Raw genomic sequence first — 14521 nt, 5'->3', positions numbered from 1 at the left:
GAGGGGAGTGAGAGAGAGAGAGAGAGAGAGAGAGAGCAGCCCGAGGGCTCGATTTGAAATTGAATTCGCTGAAATAAGCGGAACCCCTTCTGTTATCGATTACGCCGGATAACGATCTGCCTCTGTGAACAGCCAACCTCTTTATACGTAAACGTGACTTTAATTCTTAGAGCGTCGAATGGAACCTGCTCTTTAATCCTAGCTTTTTCTTCGAGAAAAATTGCGATCTCACGTTCCTATGTCAATCTCGCGAGGCGAAATAGATATACGTAGTTGGCACGCTGATGTCACGATAGTTGTAAACAATTCTCTTGTCGAGTTTCCAAGTTTCTGTCGAATATCTTTTTACCACGTCTTTTAACACAAATGCTTAATTGACCGCAGTGAAGTATTCTTGAAAAGACAAAAAATTATTTAGTAATCGATAAGAACGATCAATAAGAATCAGAATTGACACGATACGCCTAAATAAAAAGTTGATCTTTTGATGTAGGATTCGTCGTTGAATAACCCTTAACAATAGGATTATCGACATACATTATGTTTCCAAATTTACTCTACGTAGATAACTACAATCAAAAATAGTACAATGAATACAAATAGACATATATAATCGTTTCTACTTGGTAAAAGTCAATATTAATTTCGCTAAATGCGCCTGTATGATTTCGATAATTAGCATTTACGTACAAAAGCAAAATATTCGAAATTTCGCAGATTCGACTATTCGATTAGGAGTCGTGGTGCTAAATAATTCTATTTAAATATGAAAATTCGATAGTAACATTCAATAGTAATTACATAACGTAACATCTAGGTAACGCCACATCCTAGAAACCTTCGATCAAACTCCGCTATCGTAAACACAAATTGACCCTTAATTTCATACGTTTTCGCAATTGCGGCCAAGATCAAGCAGAATGTCGATACAAAACGTAGCAAAAGGAGAAGCTCGCTCAAACAGAAGGAGAATAACAAGCGTGATGTAAATTAGTCGAAATAAAAGCACGCGAAACGTAGAACGTCTGTACGCGATGCATATTCACATCTCTGGCGCATAAAGGAGCGTGAACGCGAATTTCGACAGCGGCGAGCATTTTATTATCACAGCGATTCGTTAATCACGCGCCTTGGTCTGCGCCCGACTTCAAAACTATGAGCTAATTACGGCAACGTAATTAAGTAATTAACTATCTGCCGTAGGAGGTTGGCAAAGCGTCCTCGCTGCCTTAACTCGCACAACGAACGTGTACACGCGTACATTCGTGCATGATAACTACGCTCGCGCGCGCGCGCATACACGCACACGTGCACATGAATATAACAGTTCGTACAATTCCCAGGATTCGTCGTGCAGTCACGCAATTAAACCGTCCCATTATTCGAGCACATCTGCGTACATAAATGCGCGTAATTTTGCCTGTTCGAGAGGCGACGATAATAATTGCGGATAAATATTCGCGATTAAGGGTGTAATTTCAGCGAGACGGTCGGACAGGAAGCGGAACCGAGACGAATGCGCGATATTCTCGCGTGACGTTTCTCGCGCCCGTCAGCACCTTGATAAAAGTGTACCCGCATCGCTTAATTGAGGGGCCGACGAATTTTGCGATGAATTTGAAGCCGGCGCGGCGGACCGCGATGGCCTTGTTTCCGCGAACTTTGGATGTTCGTTGTTGAAACTTAAATTAATACTTGCGCCGGCATGCCGCCGGGATGGTAAGCGGATTTAAATTGTGCCAGGAAAAAAATTTCACCGCGGTGAAAATAAAGAAGCTCGATTTGCGTGCTTGCCGGCCGCTTGCCCCTCTTCGTTAAGTTAGACGCTTGTTCTTTGCTTAGTTGAAAAAATGTCGGGATTCTCGTACGTACGCGACGTGTCACGTAGGTATTCAATTGATCTGCGGACTTCTTTCTGATTGAAAGAAGAAAAACTGATCGCCTTTAGCGAAGTAGTAGTAGTTGTGGTAAGGCCAGCAGTAGGTGACTGTTTCTTACTCTTCTACCGAGTTTATTTAAAATATGTTTGCGAACATTAATGGAATATGTAGATGCTGCGTCTTCCTTATATATTTCTAGAACCACGCTTAAACAAAACGATATTAAACGTTCACAGATGCGTCACTCAGAATAGTAGCGGTGTACCTACAGTTTTATTAAAAACGATACCATACCGCGTACATCTTCGAGACAGTTTTAAGGAATTAGTATAAACACGTAAAAAACAGCGATAAAGCTACATTTTCAAGTACATTTCCATCACTTTCACCGCTTTGTTACTCGACGAATATTACAAATTTGTATCGAAATCCACTCATTGGCACTCGCTTCACGACAAGTGAAAACCACCACGTTTCGCTAAAACTACCGAGAAAAATCCTTGTATACGATATGTATACGAATCGAAACGAGAGGCTGGTAATTCGAAGTGCCTCGGGCGACGAGAGAAAATAAGAGAGGGAGCAGATCGCACAATAGACGCGTCACGCCCAATTATCCGAGCAGGATGTTTGCCGGCGACACGTTCAACGATTAGCCCGCAATAATTAAACGCTGATAATCAGCGTTTCTGCGAGGAGACGGAGTGTGGTCGGGGATTAGAGAATCATGGGGGATAGAAATGGAAGAGAGAGACACTTAATCGTTAATTAATTCGCTTGACGTCGGGGTGACGTTAGCTCGACGCATAGAAGCCGGATGAAAATTATGCGTGGTCGTGCGACGACGCGACGAGGCAATAAAGTGCTCAACCAGCGAGCACCGCCTATCGTGAATATCGGTGGCCGCGCTGGGAAAGTGTTCTTTAATGCATGTGCACGATCGAGCGAGGCAAGTTTACAGCGCTGGCTCACGGCACGCTTCGACCACGCGAGCCACGAAACCCGCCGTCCTTTCCTCCTGGTGAAACAGACCGGGTCGCACGGTGAGACCGGCAGCACGCGAGGCGCGTGATCCACCGTCGGACTCTACGGATCCGAGGAATCGAACGACACGTCCGCCTGATAACGAATCGCCGCCACCTTCCTACCATTCGCGCAATTATTCAATGAAAACGGAGCCGAGATAGACTCGGCGAAGTCACGATTCCAACCATACCATCTCGCCAATGCCTGAAAATTTCATGGATACATTCCTTTCACTCCTTCTTGCTCCGGCAACGAGAGGTATAAATTCGTACGCTCGTTCGGGATAATTCGTCTCCGAAGACGATGCTGCGATCTCTCGTGTACTATGTAAGGTAGAAAGGGTCTCGGGTATTTTTAAAACTTTTTTCATCGGAACTTAGCCTGAATCACGTGTCAGGATACTGGAAATAAGATGTTGTTATCTAATTATTTGTTTCTTACTTGGGATAATGGATGAAAATGCAAGCGTAAGTTTATATTACCGAGGAGATGATATTATTGTTTTCGAGCTTGATAAATGGTCACGATGACGTAACTTGCTGCTTTACACAACATTTTTGCCATTGTTATTCTAGGTATCGGATGCATCGCTCGAGGTTATGAAAACGTGTGTTGGTAGAGTATACGGTTATAACTTAGTTGACTAATAAAAATAAACGGGTTGTACTTTTAGAGATTAAAGTACTCGATCCAACGTTACACGGGTGACCACTTTGCGTGGTAGTCGATCGCCGATAATCGCATACTCTATCAGAATTCTTACCGGTGTGGACAAAAAATACCTTCTTAGAAAAAGAATGGTCGACCAAAGAAAGGCCGAGAAAAAGAATGTGGCTGAACGTAAAAATAAATCAACGAAATAAGTATGAAATTAAGTACGTCTTGAAAAAGCAGGAAAAATAAGAAATGTATATACTCATCGTTCGAGCGTACCATTATTATAACTATGTCAAATAATTACTGTCAGTTATGTCGGACGTATAAGTAAAAAACATGGCATGCACGTAACATATCGATGAGCGTGTGTCGAAACTCTCGCTCGAAGGCTAAAAAGGTTTGTAGACGAATGACGTCGACGGTATTTCGGAAAGGTGACGTGTCCAACGTTCTTCGACATTTACCGAATTTTTGTCCTATTTTCGCTAGTCCTTCGCGCATTTTCAAACGAGCGTAACCTCGACTCGGAGAGCTTTCAGATTAGCAGCACCGAGAACTCTCGTGGAAACTCTCGTTTCAAGTATGTCGTAATACGATAGGACGATCACACATTCGAGAATACTCGCGATAATCGCAACAGGATCGCCGGAATATACGATCCTCCTGGTCGCTCTACTTAAGAGAATTGCTTGTAAGCTTCTTTCGGATGAAATCGTTCAATGACAAAATACCGGATTAAAAGAGCACGTTACTAGCGATGATAAAAAATAAGCGAGAAAATAAAAGAACGCGTACGAAGAATTTGTTAAGTAGAAACTCCAAGCCGATTAATATTTATAAGACACACCCCCGTTTGAAATATAATTATGAAAAACTCATTACTCGATTTTCTTGGAATCTAGCATTGAGAGATATGCTTCCTGTATTCTTGGACATCGTAGATTTTTATTTCGATCAATAATTTCAAACTGAATTAAATTAAAGTATAACTTTTTGTATTTGCCACTATAAATAAAGACACGGACCAAGTATAGAATACTTATCTAAATTATAAATTATAAGTTGCGAAATAAAATAAATTCGAGAAACCACTACGTTGGAAAAGTATATATTATTAACTAACAGTATAAGCAAATAAAAGTATGGTATTGAAAAGCTCAGTCAAAAGTTCGGCCAGTCCAACTCAAAGGTACGCGATCCCAGGCAGAACAAGCTTGCAAGTTTTTATTTCGAGTAATAATTACGAAGCAAATGAAGTTATATTTGGTACAAGGATTTCCTCCATTTATATTCTCCTCGTTGTACCTATATGAACATAATCGTGTAACAAAATTTCGTTTTATCACAGGATAATCATTGAATTATTATCTCACGAGACGTACAGCAATACAATATCTCTCTATTAAACGGGGAATTAACGCATTACATTTAACAGCTCTTTCTCACCTCAACCTATTCCCTTTTGTCCATTTCTCGAACATTTACATAGAATCGGCCGGCGCGGCGTTCTTCGAATCGCTGCAGGCGATCTAAACGCGTCGCGAAAAGCGCAAAACGTGTTGTAATTGGGGAGAGACGGGCTCGATCGAGTGTTTATACGAATGAAAAGAACGTTAAAAACGCATTTCAGCGCGGCTTAAAATCGATACTCTCCTCGGTTATGCCGGCTGAATGCTGAATTAGTCCGAACGAAAATAAACGCACAGCGTGCAACGCGCGGTAAACGCGTTACGACCGGGGCTTTGTTGTTTTAGCAAGCTTTTCGACGAAGGCCAAATGAATTTTCGTATTATTCGCGACGCATACCGATAAGTCCATCCGACTTTCCAGGTATTTAAAAATACGCACCGATCAACAGCGGATAGGGAAGAGAAACGACGATCATTCGATTGAACGAACCATCGCGATGTGTTTTAATATCGCGATCGTGAAATTGCCAACTCGATGGATCGGACAATTTTAACGCCGAAACAAATTCCTTCGAACGTTCCCATTTATTGGAAATTAATTATCATCCATCGAAATCGTGATTTCCGTAAAGATGCTTTCGTCTGATTTAATCGTTGCTGTGTCAGAGAGATAAAACAGGATTACCGATCGAAAATGAATTAAGTTTGCCAAGTCGACGTTCTATCGACTCGGTCATGCTGTTTTCAGTTTGTCGCAGCATCAGCACTGTTGCAGTATCAGCACGACGAGCAAACAGTATCGGAAACATCCCTTGATCTTAGCTTATCTCACTCGAACAATCACAAAGACGACAAATTCAAAATTCCACTACCAAATTTCAAATACCCTAAATTCGAGAAAATTGAATCAACGTAACGAATATTCAGACAACGACGATTCAGAAACTTAGCGAATGTCGTACAAATATTTCAACGCGCCTACAATTCGCACGACAAAGCACGCGTTATCGCGCGTTCGGAACTGCGAAAATACACCTTCCGGTCGAGAAGATGCTTCGATTCTGTTACGTTGATAGATTGCGCGAGATCACTGCCAGTCATTCCAGGGAGACAACTAGGAGTTTTCTGCGTTTTTAGTCGCAGCACGATGAATATTCAGATAGCCGGAGGGTATCCAGAAAGTTTACCCTCTCGGTGAATTCGTATGGCCAAACTTTCCACGGCATCGATATTCTGTTGCGGTAAATGCAGTCGACCCATTCGCCGACGACTGTATTTGCATCTAGTGGCATTTACGATTGCGAGAGCAAAAGCTCACGGCCGAAAATATATTTACGACGAAAAGGCGGTGGTTTCTCTGTCATTGTCGCGCCAGCCATTCCGGATCGATCATTTCTCGCTGCTTTCTCGTAAAATTGCATACCTGTGAGATGCCTGATCATTCGACGTTTCAAAGCTTATTATACCATTCGTGAAAACGTTACACTCGTTCGTTCCAATAGAAAGAGTCTGACAACGTGATCGAACGAAGTCTTAGTCGTAATTTTGCTTCGTAGTTCGCTTGAACTTTGAAAATGTAGTTGAGTAAAATTGGAAATTGTAAAAATAATTATAAAACTGATGTTGCACTTTTGTAGGTAAATACTTGTGCTAATTACACGTGCTGTTGCAAATGTAAAAAATATATATTATTACTTGAGAACGATACAAGTAAATTTATTCATAAATGTACAGAAATTTTCTTCTCTTATTTGCAATAAAACTTTACGACTATATATTTATCTTTCTATTGTATTAATTTCTTGGCAAATTTGTGACAATTTAACGCTACCTTTGCCTTGCTATTTGAACTTTCTTGATCTTCTAAAAGACTTCTTAATCTATCTAAATTCGTATTTGTGAATTTATTTCCATTTCTTCGGCATTTTCGACTCAAGCTACTTCGCTTTTGACAGTAATTAACGTTCCACTACGTCCGAAATGATATAACTTTGTTAAAAATTTGTCAAGCGATTAACTTTTTACTAACCGTGGTAGAAAAATATATTTGTTCGCTATTCTTGACAAACTTTGAATACGACTCATTTAGGAAGATGATATAATTGCGAAGAGTACAGAAGCATCGCGTTCGAGAAGGAGAAATCTATTAAAATGTAGAAGCGCACACGAACGGAGAATAAAAATTGGTTCGGGAATTTTCCACGTTGCCGTGCATTAATCATTTATCGAAATACGCAGAGGACAAACTTTTTCAATACCGCGCTCGTTTCAATGGCACAATAATATCGTTCCATCTGTCCAGACTCCTTAAGAGCGGCAGTTTCTCCTTTCCTTCGACCTTATCCTTCTCCACTCTTTTCTTTCGCTTTTCCTCCTCTTCTTTTCTCACGGATTTACGGGGTTTTCGCCCGCCCGGTTATTACATACCCCGTGGCAAAGTTCACGAATCCAATAAACGGCTGGATACAGCTCGAAGAGCTGTATCCGGAAGCTCGCTCCGGATTCCTCGTCACGATCAACGCCGAAAGAACGGTCCTCACGTAATGGTACCTTCTTGTCGACGTTCGGACGAGGAATTTCTTTTCTTACTGTCGACACTGTGTGTCCTCGAGACGTCGAAACAAAGACGTACTACGGAAAATACCGAAACCAGGAGGTTCGGAAGGTCGATAAGAGAACCGCAGAGTTCTTTGCTACAGTAGCTCGTGAAACTATAGAAAACCATACATTGCGCGTGTTGTATAAAATATTTGGAAATTTCATTGGTACTGTAACGAGACACTGCTATTACGATTATATTGCCAGAGTCTGAAACCAACGATAAATAAGCAGTTGCAAAAATTTCAATAAGTCAGGAAAAATAGTAACGATAAGTTTGCATTTCGCGATTAATAGTATCAAAGATATAGGTTTTACGGAATATCACGTCTCGGTACATAATCGCAATCACAATTTTCAACTAGTCATCGGTAACGGTCGATATTGAAAGTTACAGCGGTGTCTGGAAGTACAGTGCGAAAACCTCGACGTCAGTAGAATAGCGAGCGCATGATCAGACATCAAGTGATGCATGATCGGTTAGAGCGGAGAGCGATTAAAACGGCAGTCTATTCTATGCTCGTGAAAGGTTTGCAATAGGAGTGTTCCAATACTCTCGTAGGTTATCGTATACGAAACGAAGGACGGGTGGAGCGAGTAAGAGCAGCGAGAAGAAGTCGCAGTTGTATCGCTAAGAAATTTATCCAGTTTCTTTTCCTTTTCCGTCTTTGGAGTTTTCGCCAATTTTGAAAACTCTACGAGTACGAGCGCGAGATAACGTCGTAACGGAACTTCGTCACGGGATTGATAACGCGTTCGTTAGATTTTCGTTTCGAACCGGCATTCCCTCTTTTATCAGCGTGTCCCGTTTTCCTCGTTCCGGCTACGATCCTTTGAAAATTCTATCCTCGCTATTGCGGCCGAATCTAAACCGCAATTCGATTGCCGGTAACGTACAGAATTCGCACCGCAACTCGATTCCACCAACACTAGTTTTCTACGTTACATATTCCGCGGACGTTTAATCAATGCCCGGTGTCCTGTGTAAACGCGTTAAAGGGAGAATGATCGTTGTTGTGGCGCATTGACAGGGGTGGGATGAACGAGCACCTCGATCGGATCGTTGGCATTTCAAGCCGGAATTTTTTGTGTTTCGCGAATTTTACCGATGATTGAATTATCCAGATATTTCATCGATTCTTTCACGCTAATTTTGCAACTAGCGTAACGATTATACTCGGTTCCGATTGATTTATCTCGAATCGTTGAAGCCTATAGTAAAGGAAACGTATATATTGTATATAATTGGAATTAAGAAATAATATTGCAATTATAATAATTTTATGTTTCGTCCAATTTCCCTTAACCGCATAAATATCCCGAGTTTAACGATGAATTACTTGGACACAAGGCTACGGATAATAGAAACTGTACGATATTGGAATCCCGCTTTATTTGTCCCTCCATCGCTGCTCGCGCGAAACGCGTAGTGATCGGAACCTGATCGACCACCAGTCGATTCTAAAACGACTAGCAAAGTGTTAAAACGCTTAAAGTGCCGGATGATTTTGAACGAACGAAGCGCCAAAGAAAACGGGGAATCCACGATAATCGGTGGATTCATCGCACAAACGAATGACATATCAGATCAAGTGGATCGTGACGTAATGGAATTCGAGGGAACGTACGTGGCAAGCTGTATAATGCGATATCGCACGTCTGAATTAGGATCCGCAACGTAATCATTCATGCGTGTCAGTAACGCCGTGAAACGAGATTCCGCTCAGTGCGTCGGGTCAAGTAATTTAATAATAATTATTCCCTCGCATATGCACGCATCCGAGCGCTACAGCGCATCGTTGCTCGCGACTTTGCTCATAAATCATCATAGAACTACCCTGAAAAATCCTCGACTATCGTGAATCATGATCCAAACGCCTTGGGCGATGAAATATTTTCGATGCCTAAGCTTTGCTATTTTGTAACACGCGACGCCTAATCGATATCCGAATATGCTATACGAATTGGTGGCAAACGAACTTTGAAGTCGAGAACTTGATTTTAAGGCCATAGACAAAGATGACTTTGATTCCAAATGAAGTCTGGTATGGGAAGGTCCCTGACGTCGACTAAACCTTAAGATCGAGAGGTTACCGATGTCAAGTGAACCGCTGGACCAAGAAATCCTTGTCGTCAAAAGAACCTAAAGGCTCAAAGCTGAATGGTATCAGAAGGGAGGCGCTCAAGTGTTTCGAACGAGGAAATCGTCTAGGCGAATACGGTACTTATCGCCGAGTAAATGCTACAAAACATTCGAATCGCTTTCTTTAACCAAATCGTGCGTTATTCTTCAAAGGTCTACGTATATGGCAAACACATTTTACGATCGATAATATTTTTCAAGTAGAAACCAACATTTGCTTGAAATTCACTCGGTAGAATATTTTATCCAGTTTTTCGCAACTGCAGCTCGCCTTTCATGGATAAACTCGTTCGCTGACGGTAGCTGAAGAGACACGTAACCCGGCTAACTTGCAAATTCTTTTGAACGGAAGCCGCCCTCTCAGCTCGACAGTCCCATGGTGTGTCTTATCTCTTTTGGCGATTGACTGCGTCGTGACTGCTTGGCGAACGAAGCTCACACTATCTTGCAGCGTGCGCTACGTGCTCTTCAGGTGAAAAGAGATCGATAAAAGTGATCATTTACCAGAGTTCGTTTCCACGCTGAGCTTTTTCAGTGACATCGCGCGAACGTCCCGGAAGTTTCCGCTCTCTACCCCTGACTGCCATGCTCGCGTCGCATACGAGTCACCCTTTGCCCATTCCCTCCCCTTCCCTATGCTCTATACACACGGTAGATCGACCAGAAGGATTCGTATATACGCGGGAAAGCGAACCGCAACTGCCAACTTCGCCTCGTTACTCCTATGTTTGCCACGGTCTCTGCCAGTGATAACGAGATAAAGCCGTTCTACCCTGCATCGACTAACAGCAAGGCGTTTCTGCGTGACTGTTTTGAAAATCCGACGACTGTCCTTTCTCTCTGTTGACGTTAACTGCTGAAGATCGCATAACCAACCGTTCCAGCCATTTTCCAACGTATAATCGAACCGAGTGAAACAAAAGTCGCGAAATAACAGCGAGACCGAACTCCATGCTGTTTGAGAAATACGATACACCTGACTGATTTCAAATATCGATCCATTACGTGGTTGGTTTTTCGTTGTTTCTTTCCTATTGTTTTGCGATCGCAAGATGGATAATAATTTTATAAAAGAGAACGCGGGACTTGCAGTTCTTTGAATTCATATAATCGGGTTTGTTAATTTCGTTGATCGGACATGATAACGATATCACAAGAAATTGCGTAATTATATACCGTTTATCGATCAATATAGATACGTGAAGAAGTCCAAGTATTTGTACAGATACTAGTCATCTTTATCATAATTTTGTAATTTGTGTTACTTTGTTATATCTGCGTATATAACAACAAATTGGTATATTTACGCTTGAGATTTTTATGCAAAATTATGCGGTACTATGAAAGGGTGTAGTCTCACCGCTGGCAAACATTGTTGCGCGGGACTGGAGGCCACAGGAGACTAAAGAGGCGTGAAAGCGCGAATAGTCAGCAATACGTACATCTACCTGCCGACTTCTGCATTGCGGCTTTTTAATCGCACAGTTGCTGTGCTCTCTGCTACTCGGAATCAAACATAATTCTCTGAGAATCTAATATATCTAATCAGATTAATCTGTCTCACTTTGTGAATTGTACAATTACTGGAAAATAAAATTGGAAAAAGACTGTGGATTAAATAGAACTTAAGTAGAACATTTGTAGGTCTTTGAATAAGAAATTTAATAACCTGTTCTTACATAATAATACCCATAATTCACCTCTTATACGTAACCTTTGAATTTTAATCCTCATGAAGGTTCTGAATTATCATCAAGCATTTGATGTAAAATTAAAAACTTACACATTAAGGAACTCAAAGGTATCACATCTGTCACAATTGTTATCCTGCCAAATTCCCTTTTATCTTGCTTGCGCGTTTACTATTTTGTACTACGTTAAAAAAATTCCATATAAAAGGAAATTTAATTTCTTTATATAACTAATTAATAATTCTTATACCAATCGTCTGAGCACTGCTCTATTCTGTTTTATATTTCAACGTTTACTGATGTTAGTTAACGGTTCTACATATTTATCGTATATCTTCCTCTTAAGTTTTTAATTTCAACTTAAACCAGTTTTACATCGATATTCTACGAATACTACCAAAGCACAGTTTCAAAATTCATGGGTCCATCTTTGGATATTCTTGGATATTCTTAGTAACTCAATTAACGTGGATAATGCAAAGCAGGAAAGGAACCTGTTAACAGCCTCTGGTTTTCTTTAAAACAAACATCTCGACGAACAAAACAGCTACATGTAACAAGCACTTTACACGTTCTTTCGCGATCAAAGTAAGAACCCGTAAGAAGTAATCGACGATCCATTAGGAAGGGAAACTTGCTTTTCCAGCGATAATTCGTCACGCGGACTCCTAATGAAAACCGTCTCTCCCTCAGAAACGGATAAAGACCGGCACAAAAGAGCGCACAGCCGCGCGCAGCGAATAAAAGCTTTGTGGCGCTAACTTCGCCGGGATAAAACTCACCGCCGACAATTTTTATTCTGGCCGACACGCGCGAAACTGGCTTTCTGTCTCTCTCTCTCTCTCTCTCTCTCTCCTTATCCTCTCGACGTATGATGAAACAAAGAAGAATCTCTCTTAGGGAACGGTATAAGTTTCTACTTGCGGCAAATGTGATTATATCGATCGTCATTGTACGAGCACAAAAAGCCGCGCGCGAATAAATGGTAGAGAACGAACGCTGCGAAAAACGCGCCCGCGGATTCGAACGGAGGAAGAATATAACCGAGCGTGAGCGCTGAAAACTAGTAAAAAAAGAAAAAAAAAAAAGAACGATTCGAGGCTTGTTTCCATTTTTTATTTCTTTACTTTTCCATTCTTTTCTTCATTTTCTTTAGTTGTTTTCTCTTTCCTTTCCCCTTTGCCTTCGGCTTTCTTTTTGTTTGCGCCTTTCATCGGACGAGTGTAAACATTAAAATGCAAAGGACGCTCGGTTTAAACCGAGAACGAAAGAGAAAACGAGATTTCGCGAAGCTTAATGGATCTTCGCTCTTTGCGGAAACATTTGCATTTCTTGATGGTATTTCGCATTCCTATCCTGTGTTCCTACGTGGTTCTGGTTATGAAACGGCGAAACGGTTACGGTAAATCATGTTTACCTGAAGCTTCCGTTTGTTTTTTTACTAACCACAGAATTTTTTGTGTTCTTTTGCTTATATTTTTCTTCATTTTCTTATTTGTCTTTCGGCAACGCGTAACGTTACAAAATAGTTTGTATGTTTCCAGCTAAAAAAGAAAAGAACATCGGTCTCTATGTTGCCTTCGGTCATTTGTGCGTAATTCAACTGAGCCCTTGTTACAAACATAAATGTGTTTCTCCTGTTATGTACGTAAATATAAACGTGTCTATGGTGCACTTTGCTGTAAAGTACCATTAGATTACGGTGAAACTAAATAGCCGATTTTCTTCGATGCTTTCGTGCAAAGATACGTATAGACAAACATAGATACATTCGCATGCGTTATGTCAAATCGCCTTCGGAATAAGAAGTATAATCCGTGAGAAAAACGATAAATGAGTGTTATTTATTCGACATAAAGTTTAACAGTAATACTAGGCTTAATTTTAACTTATAAAAGTGAGAATTTCTGACAAAGCCTATAAAATTGCAGTGCAATATTTTAATGTACGTTACGTAGTATGCAAATTGTAACTAACTCTGACAAGGGAAGCACACGCGGTGTAACTCTCGGATTTTAATGAAACTTTACAGGGACATAAAAAATTAAAACTATGACTAGCCGTTACCACAGGTACTGAATATTTTATGGGATATTTGATAATAAAAGTGAGAATTTCTGTAAAGATCGTAAAGCCTGTAAATCCATCACTCGAATTCCCAATCTCGTTCACGTAATAATTTCTTTATTTATAGATATTCTATTTCTCAAATGTTGTTCTATTTCTGCCGAAAATGAATTATATCACGGTTATACCTGAAAGAAGTAAAATTAACGTATCTGAAATTCATTTATCTTTATCGATAAGTCGTCATGAAAATCGAACTCTAGCGCCACAAAAATATTTCATGTACTATAGAAATATGATTAGAAACATTACACATACATGTACCATTATGTCGATAATAATTCGTACTTTCTTTATTCAAAATATAATAATTTTCTTTTCTTCAACATGTTTGAGAGTTTCAAAGAGCTAAGAAACCTTTCAAAAATTATGTCACTTAGGCGTTGGTGTTCTACCTCATAGCCCATATTCCTTAAACTAATTTATTTCCGATCGATTTTCACTTTCAACACTCACCTGACAATTTCCTTCCTCCTAAAGATTCCTTCCGTCGGGACTTTGCATTTTTATTAATTAAATAAGATTAATACCCTTAAAAACGTGCGTCAGTAATGCATCGAGAAGTACAACATCAAGGAAATTGTTTTGTATAAAAATTTGGCAATTTTTCAAATGTAGCAAATTAATTAATTACAAATTAATTATTCTTTTAATAGAACGTTCCATTTCAAAGATATCGTGTTCTTTCAAACTAAATGGCTCAAAATTGCAGATACTTTCCGGACGAAAAATTCCTAATAATTTGTCATTTCTGCTTAAGCGACGCGGTTTGCAGATTAAAAAACAAGATTAATTAATTATTCGGATGTAAATTACTTCCTGACGATGTTCCTCGTTCCATTACCGCAAATGACTAAATAAAAGATAGCATCAACTAAAAGTTGTTGGCCAAAACGCCGTTCGATCCTATCTTCGCCGTGTTTCTTATCGGAGAATCGGGAACAATTTCCCGTTCGTTTCTATTTACGAACGCGATAATCCAGCGAACAC

The 14521-nt window shown here is 40.3% G+C and overlaps 1 protein-coding gene and 1 long non-coding RNA gene across 4 annotated transcripts in view; one reads left to right on the top strand and one right to left on the bottom strand.

Moving 5' to 3' along the window:
- Window positions 1-14521, top strand: part of LOC125385332 — a 114282-nt gene that overhangs the window by 78053 nt on the left and 21708 nt on the right. The window lies entirely within an intron of this gene.
- Window positions 1-14521, bottom strand: part of LOC100651353 (protein O-mannosyl-transferase TMTC1) — a 269329-nt gene that overhangs the window by 246855 nt on the left and 7953 nt on the right. The gene's annotated exons all lie outside the window — the stretch shown is intronic.

Source organism: Bombus terrestris, chromosome 6 (assembly GCF_910591885.1).
Source record: "Bombus terrestris chromosome 6, iyBomTerr1.2, whole genome shotgun sequence".
Classification (NCBI taxonomy): Eukaryota; Metazoa; Arthropoda; class Insecta; order Hymenoptera; family Apidae; genus Bombus; species Bombus terrestris.
Note: the sequence above shows the minus strand (reverse complement) of the source record. Positions and strands in the feature narration are given on the sequence as shown.